At 37.8% G+C, this 13714-nt stretch overlaps 1 pseudogene; it reads right to left on the minus strand.

Moving 5' to 3' along the window:
• Positions 1-867: 867 nt before the first annotated feature.
• LOC110316881 overlaps positions 868-13714 on the minus strand; it is an 84888-nt pseudogene continuing 72041 nt past the window's right edge.

Raw genomic sequence — 13714 nt, forward strand, 5'->3', positions numbered from 1 at the left:
CTATGCCAGTGCCTGGCAAATATAGAAGTGGATGCCCACAGTAATCTATAGGATAGAACACAGAGACCCCAATGGAGTAGCTAGAGAAAGTACCCAAGGAACTGAAGGGGTCTGCAACCCTATAGGTGGAACAAGAATATGAACTAATCAGTACCCCCAGAGCTTATGTCTCTAGCTGCATATATAGCAGAAGATGGCCTAGTGAGCCATCATTTGGAAGAGATGCAGTTTGGTCTTGCAAACTTTATATGCCTCATAGAGGGGAAGGCCAGATCCAAGAAGTGGGAGTGACTGGGTAGGGGAGCAGGGTGGGGGGAGGGTATAGGGGACATTCAGGATAGCATTTGAAATGTAAATGAAGAAAATATCTAATAAAATAATTAAAAACAAAAAAATTGGAAAATAAAAAAAAAAAAGTTGCCTCCCCTTTTTGGGGGGTGAGCATTGGGATTTTAATACACAGCACAATATCTGTGACAACTGGGCAGAGCTGGATGCCAGAACATTCCATAGTCCAAGGATGGCTGATCTGAAAGTAGACTTTGTGTTTCCAGAATATTCAGTAGTAGGTCGGTCTGGGGTTGTTCAGAGGGTTGGGCCTGAATCGGTAGGCCAGCATCATCATCTTGTTGAAAGCCTTGTACTCATCATCCTCCTTGGAGAGCTCAGCTGGCCAGTCGATGCCAAAGTCAGCTCCATCTATTATGGTGGCACCTTATACACTGGGTCTTTGATGCCCTGGCCCTCAGTGCCCAGCGCCTCGCCCTCTTTCCAGCCCATTTTCATGATCATCTGCTAGCCAATGTTTTCCACTGTCAGTTTAAACTCCTTGTACTCTGTCTGAGTAGTCTGGCTCTCTACCCTCCTTCAGGGCCTAATCATGTCATACATCTGCTGCATTTCCTGCTGCTCTTTCAGCTGCTTCTTTTGTGCATCAGACAACTCTGTGACACCCACCAGGCCCACAGGTTTCCTCTTCTCATAGCCAAGCCCCTTGAGATCCTGAACTGACAGAGGTGAACGTGAGGCATTTATGTCCCTCTGTGCCTGTTCAGCAGGTTGAAGTTCCACTTTGTCCTCAGGTCCCCACAGGCTTTTCTGCTTCCTGTTCACGGTGGCTGTAGCAGTGGGCTTCCCAGGGATGGATGGAGTGGGCAGCAGGTGCTGGAGCCATTGGAGTGGGGCAGGTAGTGATGGGGGGGGGGGGCACAGCCCCTGACAGGGATTCTGGGGCAGACTTTCACCTCAGCAGGCTGGGATTGGGAGCAGGAGGGAGCCTGTGGAGCCCTCCTTGACTTTCCAGAACTCCTCCAGCTTTTGCCTGTACTATCTGTACCCTTGGCTGTTGGAATCCTAGAGAAAACTGAAGGCCTGATTCTCATGGTTGTTTTGGAGGGCGATGGTCTCCACTTCAGGATCCCCATCTGCTATGAACCTGGGAAACTTTTCTGCAAGATTCTTGGCCTCTTTGTCCTCTGGGGGTAAAACTTTCTGGGTGGCTGCCTGTCGCTTATGGGCTTCTTTTCTGATCTCAGCCACCTTCCTTTTGTAGTACCAGGAATTCCCTGCTATTCTTTTTCTTTTTTTTAAATTCTTTTTTATTAGATATTTTCTTTATCTACATTTCAAATGCTACCTGAAAGTTCCCTATACTCTCCCCCCCGCCCTGCTCCCCTAACCACCCACTCCCACTTCTTGTCCCTGGTGTTCCCCTGTACTGGGACATATACAGTTTGCAAGACCAAGGAGCCTCTCTTCTCAATGATGGCCGACTAAGCCATCTTCTGCTACATATGCAGCTAGAGACAGGAGCTCTGGGGGTACTGATTAGTTCATATTGTTCCACCTATAGGGTTGCAGACCCCTTCAGCTCCTTGGGTACTTTCTCTAGCTCCTCCANTGGGGGCNCTGTGTTCCATCCAATAGCTGACTGTGAGCATCCACTTCTGTATTTGCCNNGCACNGGCATAGCCTCACANGAGACAGCTATATCAGGGTCCTTTCAGCAAAATCTTGCTGGCATATGCAATAGTGTCTGGGTTTGGTGGCTGATGATGGGATGGATTCCTGGGTCGGGTTGCATGTAAAAGTGTGAAGGCCTGATTATCCTTGTAATCCTACATAGCTACTTTCTCTAGCTCGGGGCGTCCTTATGCCACAAAATGGGCCAGCTTCTCTGACTCAAACTCAGGTCCTCTAAAGAACAGCAAATACTCTTAATCATTGAGCCATCTCTTCAGCAGCTAGGTTGTCTTCCTTTTTCTATACAAAATTTCATAATACAAGGGCCTTAACTGAGATTTTTTTTTTGATACTGTAAAGTGTCTGTCATCACAATTTAATTTTTGCTCCCTAATCCTGTAAGTTTAATTTAAAATTTTCTTGCCATGGTTAACCTGTAGTTCATCCTGGCAGAAATCTTTGCTTCATCTCTTCAGTGCCTTCTTCCTTCGTTTTCACTGGATATATTTACTTTCAGCGTCTTATTTCCTCAATGAGATACAAGAATCCAGGGTTTTTTTTTAACCAAGGAAAAACAAATTAAAAAGTTATTAAAGCAAGCATCACCACTTGACAAGCCCCTCTGGATCCATTTGAGCTTATGACCATGTTGAGTCTTCAAGGAAGTTTTTTATTTCACAAGCCACTGAGCCCTTCCAAGCCACATGCTGTGTGATAATTAGTGGGTATATTATGTGTGGTAGAAGCCCAGTGCTGAAGAAAACAGTGAATGAGACTAATACAGACAGACAGCTGTTGTTTTTCAGCAGCGCTCATCTTCAACTATCATGCCTTTCAGATTCATTTTGAGGCAAACCCCTTTCTCACAAGAATGTGAGGCCAAATAGAACAGTGTGCCATCCTGGCCTTATTGCCATATAAGTCATTGACATCTGTGTGAACTTTGCAAATTACAGTGAGTTTATATATTATTTATCATCACTCTTATTTTCTTTTTAATTAATTAATTAATTTATTTACTTACATCCCCCTCCCAGTGCATCCTTCACAAGCCCCTCCATCTCTCCTCCCCTTCTCTTCTGAAAGTGTATGCCTGACCCTGGACATGTTCCCACTCTGGCGCATCAATTATCAGTCTGATTAGGCACACCTTATCTATCCCACAGTGGCCAGACAAGGCAGCCATGAAGACTGAGTTGCCTGACTGATACACATGTGTGGGTGTGGCTTTGTTCCTGTCTGTGTATGTCCTTTGGTTGGTGGCTAAGGCTTTGAGAACTCCCAGCTGTTGAGGTTTGTTAACTCTTTTGGTCTTCCTGTGGGGTTCCGATCTACTTCAGGGTTTTTGATCCTTCCATGACCTCCTCCAGATGTTTGGTCATAGCTATCTGCATCAGTTTCAGACCTTTGCTAGGTAGAGTCTCTCAGAGGGCAGTTATGCTAGTCTTCTGTCTACAAGAATAAAAAGAATCATGAATAATGTCAGGACTTGGTGCTTATCCATGGGATGGGTTTCAGGTTGGGCCAGTTACTGCTTGGCCTTTCCTTTGGTCTCTGCTATATCCATGTATTTCTTTCAGGCAAGATAAGTTTTGTGGGTAGGTTGATGTCCTTATCCTTCCCCTGGAGGTCCTGCCTGGCTAAAGGATGTGCTTCTACAGGATCTGTGTCCCCACTGTTAGATGTATTGGCTAAGGTCACATGCTTTGACTCCTGGGAGCCTATCTATCCTAAGTCTCTAGGACTTTCTAAAGATTCCTGCCAGCCAACCCCCTCCCCCACAGGTGCGGAATTCCATTCATTGCCCTGGCCCTCTGGGTCTCTTGCCTGTCTCTCCCTGCTCCTAATCCTGCCTTCTCACTCCTCTCCAACTCCCCTCTCTCACCTGTATCCTCCCCCCCCCCCGCCTTCTGTGATTATTTTCTTCCCTCTTCTAACTGTGATGCAAGGATTCTTGCTTGGGCCTTTCCTCTTATTTAACTTCCTTGGGTCTTTGGAGTTTATCACGGGTATTCTGTACATTATGACATATCCACTTGTAAGTCAGAACATACCATGCATGTCCTTTCTGAATGATATTTTCTAGTTCCATCCATTTAGAAGCAAAATTCATGATGACCTGGTTTTTAATAGCTGAAGATTATTCTACCATGTAAATGTACCACATTTTCTGTATCCAGTCTTTAGGTGAGTTATATGGGTTGTTTTTTATTACCAATAAACCTGCTATAAAAATAGTGGAGCACATGGCTTTGGCATATGGTATAGCATCTTTTGGGTATATGACCAGGAGTAGATCTTCAGGTAGAATTATTTTCAATTTTCTATAAAAATCACCAGATTGATTCTCAGAGTGGTTGTACAAGTTTGCAATCTCACAAGCAATGGATGAGTGTTTCTGTTTCTTCCCATGCTTACTAGTATGTGCTGTCCCTTGAATTTTTGAATGTTAGCCATTCTGTGTGATGTGGAGTAGATTTTTAGAGTAATTTTATTTGCATTTCCCTGATGACCAAGGATGTTAAACATCTCTTTAAGTGCATCCTGGCCATTTGTAATTACTCTGTTGAGAATTCTGCTGAGTTACTTCCATACCCCCTTTTTTTTAAAAAAAAAAAAAAAAAATTGTGTTATTTGGTTTGTTGGAGTTTAATTTATTAAGAATTTTGGAGTAGATGTTCATGGGTGAAATTGGTCTGAAGTTCTCTTTGTTAAGTCTTTGCATAGATTGGGGGTCAGAGTAACTGTGCCCTCATAGAATGAATTAGATAGTGTTCCTTCTGTTTCAACTTTTATGTGGAATAGTTTGCAGAGTATTGATATTAGAATTCTGAACTAAATATCTGGCCTTGTGCTTTTTGTTGTTGTTGGAGACTTTTGATGACTGCTTATATTTCCTTAGGCATTATGGGACTATTTAGATAGCTTACTTGATCTTGTTTTAACTTCAATATATTTTATCTGTCTAGAAATTTATCTGTTTCATTCAAACATTCCATCTTTGTGTAGTACAGACTTTTGAAGTGAGACCTCATGATGTTTTGGATTTCCTCAGTTTCTGTTGCTATATCTCACTTTACATTTCTGATTTTGTTAATTTATTTACTGTTTCTTTCCCATTTGGTTAGTTTGGTTAAGGGTTTAGCTATCTTGTTGATTTTCTCAAAGAGTAAGCTCTTGATTTTGTTCTTTATATTGCTCTTTTTGTTTCTAATTGATTTTGCACTGTATTTTGAATATTTCTTCCCATCTACTCCTCTTGTGTGTGTTTGCTTTATTTTGCTCTAGAGCTTTCAGGTATGCTGTTAAGTGGTTAGTATAAGATCTCTACAATTTCTTTATGAAGGAATTTACTTCTATAAATTTTCCTATTAGCTTTCCTTTTATTGTGTCTCATAAATTTGGATATGTTATGCCTTCATTTCATTGAATTATAGAAAGTCTGTAATTTTTTCCTTAATTCTTAGCTGACCAAGTTATCATTCAACAGAAAATTGTTCATTTTCCATGAGTATGTGGGTTTTCTGTTGAGTATGTTGGTATTGAAGTCCAGTGTTAATTCGTGGTGATCTGATAGAATGTACGGAGTTATCTCAATCTTTTTGTATCTGTTGAAGCTTGCTTTGTGCCCAGTTATATGGCCAATTTTGGAAAAGATCCCATGAGGTACTAGGAAGAAGGTCTATTCTTTTGGTTTTGGATGGGAGGTTGTGTAGATACTTTTTAAGTCCATTTTTTTCATAATATCTGTTAATTTCATTGTTTTCACTGTTTATTTTCTCATTTGATGACATGTCCATTGGTGAGAGCTTTGTGTTGATGTTCCTCACTATTTTGAGCTTCAGTAAAGTTTGTTTAAGGAATATTAGGACCCTTACATTTGGTACACAGATGTCCAGAATTAAGACATCATCTTGGTTGATTTCTATGTTCATAAGTATGAAGTGTACTTCTCTATCTTTTTTGATAACTTTTGTTTACAAATCTATTTTATTAGATATTTGAATGACTGCTCTAGCTTGTTACTTGTGTTCCTTTGCTTGGAAAACATTTTTACAGCCCTTTACTCTTCAATAGTTCTATCTTTGTTGCTGAGGTATATTTTTTGAATTCAGCAGAATGATGGATCCTGTTTAAGTATCCAATCTTTTAGACTATGTATTTATTGGTGAATTAGATCCACAGATGGTCAGAGATATTAATGACCAGTGGTTGTTAGTTTCTGTTATTTTGATATTAAAGGCATTTTTGTGTTATTATCTTCTTTTTGTTTTGCTATGAGATGATCAATTTCTTGTGATTTCTTGGATGTAGTTATCTTCCTCATGTTGGCATTTTCCTCTTACTGTCTTTTTCAGGGCTAAATTAGTAGAAAATTATTGTTTAAATTTGATTTTGTCATGGAATATCTTGGTTTCTCTATCTATGGTGATTGAGAGTATTGCTGGGTATAGTAGTTTGGACTGCCATCTGTGGTCTCTTAGGGTCTGCAAGACATTTGTCCAGGATTTTCTGGATTTAGGGTCTCTGTTGAGAAGACAGGCTTGATTCTGATAGGTCTGCATTTATATGTTACTTGGCCTTTTTTCCTTACAGCTTTTAATATCCTTTCTTTGTTCTATACATTTAGTGTTTTGCAGGGATTTTCTTTTCTGGCCCAATCTATTTGGTGTTCTGTAAGCTTCTTGTACATTTATGGTCACAGGTGCTGGTGCAGACTGTGTGTGTCAGGTTAGAGCCAGACTCTTGGGAGGCAGGTAAAGCTGTGGGTTGGGGAGCCATGTGTGCTCTTCTTTTATCATTATTATTACAACAGCCTGATGAGTGAGGTAAATATGTCCCCGTTACAAAGGTGGCTTATTGTGACTTTTTCAAAGCTCAGTGTCAAAGCCAGTGCTATCTGAATTCTACATAGTCACTAATATCCAGTCACTGTCATATTTTGCCTTGCTTTTGAATTTCAGTACTTGAAGAAGTTCAGATGACTCTTCTTTTTTTTTTTTCCTTATATGAGATATGCTGAGTGTCCTAAGTTTATCTTTGTTGCTGTGATACAGTATTCCCATCAAAGCAACTGAAGGAGGAAAAGACTTTTTTGGTTTTCACCTCCAGATCACATTTCATTGTTGCACAAATTAGGTATTCAATGAGGAAATTGAATCAGAAACCGTGGAGAAAAGCTGCTTGCTTCTTGTGTAGGCTGATACTTAGCTACATTTTTGTATAACCCAAGTCATGTGCCTAGGGATGGCATTGACCCCAGGTGACTGGGACCCCATCCATCAATTAACTATCAACCCAATGTCCCTACAAAACAGTGTTCTCTAATGTTTCTTCAATACCTCTCATGTCAGTAGACTCTCGGCTGTTTCAAGTTGATAGCTAAGGCTAACTAGTACACTGGGCTTTCTATTTTTCTCGATAAAGACGTTATTGGAATAGAAACTTTCAGAAGTCATCATCAAAGCCTTTAAATTAGGGCTACTGTTTCATTGGCCTATAGGTAGGTAGGTAGGTTAACTTGAAACTAGTTTTCTCTCCTGAGCTAGTTGTATCAGAATACTCCTATGGTGCTCATTCTAATACATACTTTAACACTGGGTCTTGTGGCCATTTTGTAGGTTTTCTCCTCAGGAAAAGCCTTTTCCCTTCACACCAGCAGCTTTAAAACTAGAGAATATGAAAGACCAAGTTCCAAACAAAACTTCGAGCAGGAAATTTTTAGAAACTGCTCAGGTTGTAGTTTTATTCGTCTACAGGAAAGCTTCACCGTTTTATTAATCCCTTTGTTGCCTTTGAAGCCAAATCTGCTGGCACTGCAGGGCCTGATTTCTGGCAGCTGGGACACATATTTATAATCATTACTTCCCTTCTTTGAAGGCAACCTTTGGTCTTTATTGATTGCCTTGCCTTAGTATTCACCTGACATCCTTGAGCTGTCCCTTGTGATATTGGCAAACAATTTTCACATTCTCACCTTTTATATAATGAACTCACCAATAAAAAAAAATGTCATCATTGTAGTAAAAATACAAGTTTTGATGATTTTAGTATGCCTGCTTTTTGTGTTCTTGTCACTAGACACAGAGAAAACATAATTTTTACTTATTTATTTTATGTGAATGTGCATGCCACATTTGGACAGGGGGTTGCTGATGTCAGAAGAAGGCAATGGATCCTTCTGGATTACAGGCAATTGTGGACCACCAAGTGGCTGCTGGGAACTAAACTGAGGTCTTGCAATAGTAATAAGTGCTTCTAACTGCTGAGGCATCTCGCCACCTCCAAGAGTTACCAGGAAGAGTATCGACAAACATATTTCAAACAGTTAATTTTCATAACTTTCTTTGATACTTCTTCTTGCTTTCTTGTCCCTTTGTTACCTTTCTTGTCCCTTTGTTACCTAACCTTATCCCTTTGTTTTTATTTTTTGTTTTTTTCTTGTTTTGTTTTTTTGTATGTGTTTTAGTTTCATTTGTTCATTTATCTTCAAATTCTTTTTTTCTTAAAAAAACTTTTCTCCTGGCTTTATTATCTTTGAGCTATATAGCATTGTATTCCTTAGTTTTCATATATTTAGCTATTTTTAAATATTGTGATTTATTATATAACTTGCTATAGTATTTGAATATATTTTATGTATTTAAATAAAATATTTATTGCATATAAGTATTATGAGTGAATACATAATCTAGAGTGAGAGCATGATCTAGTTCAACAAGTTTTCTATTATATTAGAGACTGAATATTCTGTTGTTGAATAGAATTTTCTAGTGATTTTACATAAATGAATTAGTTCAGTTTGGTTGACAGAGCTCTTCTCTGATTTGCACTCTACAATTTTGCATAACTTTTCATACAAAATCACGAAAAATGTCAACATTTATGAATTTTCCCCTCTTTTAGTTTTAACAATTCCTGTTTCATGTATATAGCATCTTGGTTTCATTTTCATAAATGCTTGATTGTTAAATTTGACTGAATCAATCTTTAGTCAACCGTCAATATTCCTCATTCCCAAAGAAACATTCTTCAAGACTTTTCAATTAGATATCAACATATGCCCCCCTACTTTAAAATGTATTTTATTTCATTTTGTCATCTGCGTAGATTTTATTTGCATGTCTACGAGTGCATACAATGCTTGTACAGTCCAGGAGCATGTTGTATCCCCTGGATATTTGATTGACAGATGACTAGGAGTTGCTCTGTGAATGCTGGGTATCAACCAGGTCTTCTGTAATAAGGGTAAGTGCTCAAAACCTCAGACTTCATTCTCCAGCCACATCCACATATTTTTGTATGAGCTAATATGGGTTGATATTTGTTTTCCATTAGTTTCATGTTTAGATATTACATTATTCATATTTAAAATGATTTTAGAATGATAGTCTCTTTCCAATTGAGACATAGTTATCTCTCTACTATAAACAACCTGAGAAAACCCTGTGAAAGTGTAGTCAGTCACAGAATTGGAACACTGCTGTCAGGTCTATGAATATACAGGATCAAAGGATTAGGAAGCTAAAGAGGAACTCAGTGGATACCTTATGTTGAGAAAAAGTAGTCAGAAGTTCAAGGTCAAGGAAGATATTAATAGTTGTTTAGTATACTTGTTGACATAATAACAGACATTATTTAACATGGAAAACTTTATTACTTGAATAAGCACATCATGAGTGAGGTATGAGTGAATTTAATTGAGCTAAAATCTGCTTGCCTATATTTCCTGACAAATAACAGCGAAAGTGTGATCCTCAAAAACAACAACAACAACAACAACAACAACAACAACAAAGTACTCAAGGAGTCTAGCATAAAATTTTTCTAACTTTCCCGAATACATTAAGGAAATCCATAAATTGCAAATCCAAATTAATAACTAAGCACAAAATATGTAAATGAACTATGTCAAAATTATGTTCCTAGAAGCCAGTGTTAAAGAGAGTCTCTGAGCAGTGCTCTGAGAATGAATAAGTAAAGGAAAAGGAAAATCCTTAAGCAGAAGGACAACAATGCTTAATCATCCTTGTGGTTTTACAAAGAAATGAAAAATAATACAGGTGGGAAATTTGTAGGCTATATTATCAAACCTCTTTTTCTTCTGAACGTACAATATACTATAACTAATGCACTCCTATCTCTTTATATTCTACTTTAAATATGTTGCCATTTTTATGTACATCACTGATGATGATCAATTTTCCAGCATCTTTCTTTCTACACTATTATATCTAAAGTAATTATGCTGGTCTCTCAAAGACTAATTCCAATGCATTTGAATGCATTCCACTTCCATAATCTGTGGAAGTTGGCTGATACCTTGCAGAACCCTTTGTGACTCTCAGGTATTTTTGTTTGTTTGTTTGTTTCACCTTTGATACAATAACTGAGACAGGAAATACTTTCCCATGAAACAGTGGAAGCGAGTCATATGTAGAAACTGTAGGCAGGTTGATATTTGAATCACACACATCACTCAACCTATAAAAACTGGTGACATAATAATTGACTAAGGTATGGATTCTTACTTTGTTTTTTTCTCACTGACATAGTTATTGATTTAAATAAGATGTGAGAATGCTCTCTGAGTTTCACATTAGGACTATGGTGAATGTGTAATCCCTGTTGTCTCCAGTCTTTGTTAATTCCTATTAAATGAAATCATGTATGTTAGTATATATAAACAATAAGGCTTTTGTAAGTAAATGACATTCTCTAATTAAATGATTTTATCATGTGTTTCTTATACCCAGAGGGTGGGAAAATGAGGCAATCATAATCTTGGAATTAGAAGGGATTGGATTAGTAAGCAGCATTGTAAAAAGGATATGACAATATTATCTTTCTATGAGAAATGGTATGTGTTAAGTGCTGAGTATAGACCATCAAAATGAACTCATCACATTCTCTTTTCTAGTTATTAGCAGTGACACAGTTACAATAGAGAACTTCCACTCCACTTGAAGTCTATGGTCTTCTAAAAGGCTATAATATAAAGTGCCTGCACATCTTCTGTCAGAATAGTGTCAATAATGCTTGTTTATGGTTAAATACAAAGTGTCCTAGAGAAATATGAAGAGAGAGAGAGAGAGAGAGAGAGAGAGAGAGAGAGAGAGAGAGAGAGAGAGAGAGAGAGAGAGAGGGGGCAGGGAAATCAGCTATATTCATCACATTATTATGACAATTTCCATCATTATAATAAATGGTAAAATATCTGCATATCAAAGAATTGTTTTAACCTAAATTTTTCATTATTTATTATCACTAAAATTTTGAATGATATAAACTTTTTATACACTTAAATACCTGAATCATATAAAAATTTCTTAGGGAGGAAAGGATTGAGTATAAAATTTAGGAAGCCCTTATTTAGTTGATGCAAATATCTCATCAAAAATAAGCTTTCACCCTACATCAAGAAAATTTCTTTTTGAAATTGATGAACATCGTTATAGAAAAAATATACACATCAAAATGTAGAGTTTTTGAGATTATAGTTTATTTACATCACTCCCAGTACCTACCGTATAATACCTACCCCTAAGACTCCAGAATTATTATAGAATGAAGGTAGAAAGGTTGTAAAAGCCTAAGAAAAAGGAAGTTTACCTTAGAGCTATGCCTTCTACAAATGTCAGAAGCTATATTCCTGGAGTACCCTCAAGATGACTACCTAACTGTAAGCTGAACAAGGACTACAACAGCAGTGTTCGGAGAGCTAGAGAAATATTCTTCACCAGGGAGTTAGCTATCCAATGCCAAATGTTCAGCCATGAAAAGCATATATTCAAGTAACATTATACAGACTGAGAAAGTTATTCTTAATCATTTAGAAGAATATGAATTAGTGTGTGTGTATAATAAGAATTAATAAAAAGAGCAATGGGGGTTACAGGGGGTGGTTTTGGAAGGACAACAGTAAGGGAAAGTGATGTAAATACACTATAATCTCAAAAAATAAAGAAATAAGTAAAATATGTGATTATAGATGTTTATGAAACTATCAGTGAACATTGTGAAAGCAGAATGTTTGGGACTCAAACTTGGAACTATAAAAGCAGCTTCTAGGGGCTTATCTAGGCACATTGTAGACTTTGGCTTCTTCATTTTTTTTTTCTAGCTACAATTATTGTCAGTGGAGCAGAAACTACAGGAACACTATAGAACCTCCTAGTGAGAAACAGGAAGAAGGAAATAATTGGTCATGCCATGTAACTTTATTGGATAGTTTCAAGTACTGTAAACTGTAGCCAAATGTCTAAGAAAGTCTCTATTTCTCTATTTCCTCCTTCCAGGAGAAAAAATAAATACTTGTCAATTTCATCACAGAAAATAAAGAGAAGACTAATTCAAATTGCAAAAGCTACTACACTACAGGGATGAATTCGGACTTTGTTGAAGTTTCAGCACAGGATTTTACACTGAATCCTAGACAAGTGGCTAACATTCACTGTCTAGTCTAACCTGGCCTCTCAGTTCCCAATCTTCCTGCTGAGGCCTCTAGACTAGAACTACAAGCTCCAATTTTTCAGACTCAGTGGGGACATTTTAACTAATTAGTTATTAATATAAATTACTTAACTATCTTGAGAGAGTATAATAGTGAATCTCAGGTTTGAAAGCAGATATGGAAAAAATGAATAAAAGAAGAAAAATAAAGTAAACCTTGGACAGTTAAAGAAGGCAAGGATGAGGTAAAAATTACCATATAACATTGTAAAAGCAAAGGGTAGTGTACTGATTGGTTTTGTGTGTCAACTTGACAGAAGCTGGAGTTATCACAGAGAAAGGAGGCTCCCTTGAGAAAATGCCTCCATGAGATCCAGCTGTAAAGCATTTTGTCAATTAGTGATCAAGGGGGTAGGGCCCCTTGTGGGTGGTGCCATCCCTAGGTTGGTGGTCTTAAGGTTCTGTAAGAAAGCAAGCTGAGCAACTTAGGGGAAGCAACTCAGTAACATCCCTCCATGGCCTCTGAATCAGCTCCTGCTTCCTGACCTGCTTGAGTTCTAGTCCTGACTTCCTTTGGTGATGAATACTCAAAGGTACTTGCTGTAGGAAAATGTATTCTCCCTAGACTTAAAGTAAACATGTATATTTACATATGTTCGGGATTCAAACAGGTAAGAAGAAAAAAACTTCACCAACCTAGGTACTCTTCATTGATGTTCTATATCAAGTAGATGAGATTAAAAAAAAAAAAAAAGATAAAATGTAGTCGATGAGATCTGCAACAATGTTTCATTTTGGGGATCAAATTTCTATATGCAAAGTTGACTATTGACTCAGCTTCTCCCTTTCCAACCTCCTATAAACTGGTACATGTCCCACACTAAGCAGTTACAATATAGCAGACAAGAATGGAGAGCATGTTGCTCTACATTTGCTAAACTGATACAATGTTAATTTACAGGAACTAAATGCAACATATAAATAGATGTCCCTAATATGTTTCTTACTCTGAAGTTTAAGAACAGAAATTAACATATCTTTGCAATATAGGCCAACATCTAGAGAAAGTATTTCTAAATTTTATTTTTTCCTTTTTTAATTAGATATTATCTTTATTTCCATTTCAAATGTTCTCCCCTTTCCTGGTTTCCCCCCTGAAAACACCCTATCCCCATCCCATCCCCCCTCCACCTGCTTCTATGTGGTGATTGCTCTCTCTCTCTCTCTCTCTCTCTCTCTCTCTCTCTCTCTCTCTCTCTCTCACTCTCTCACTCACTCACTCTCACACACACACAAATTT

The sequence above is a fragment of the Mus pahari genome, chromosome 2 (assembly GCF_900095145.1).
Source record: "Mus pahari chromosome 2, PAHARI_EIJ_v1.1, whole genome shotgun sequence".
NCBI classification, from domain to species: domain Eukaryota; kingdom Metazoa; phylum Chordata; class Mammalia; order Rodentia; family Muridae; genus Mus; species Mus pahari.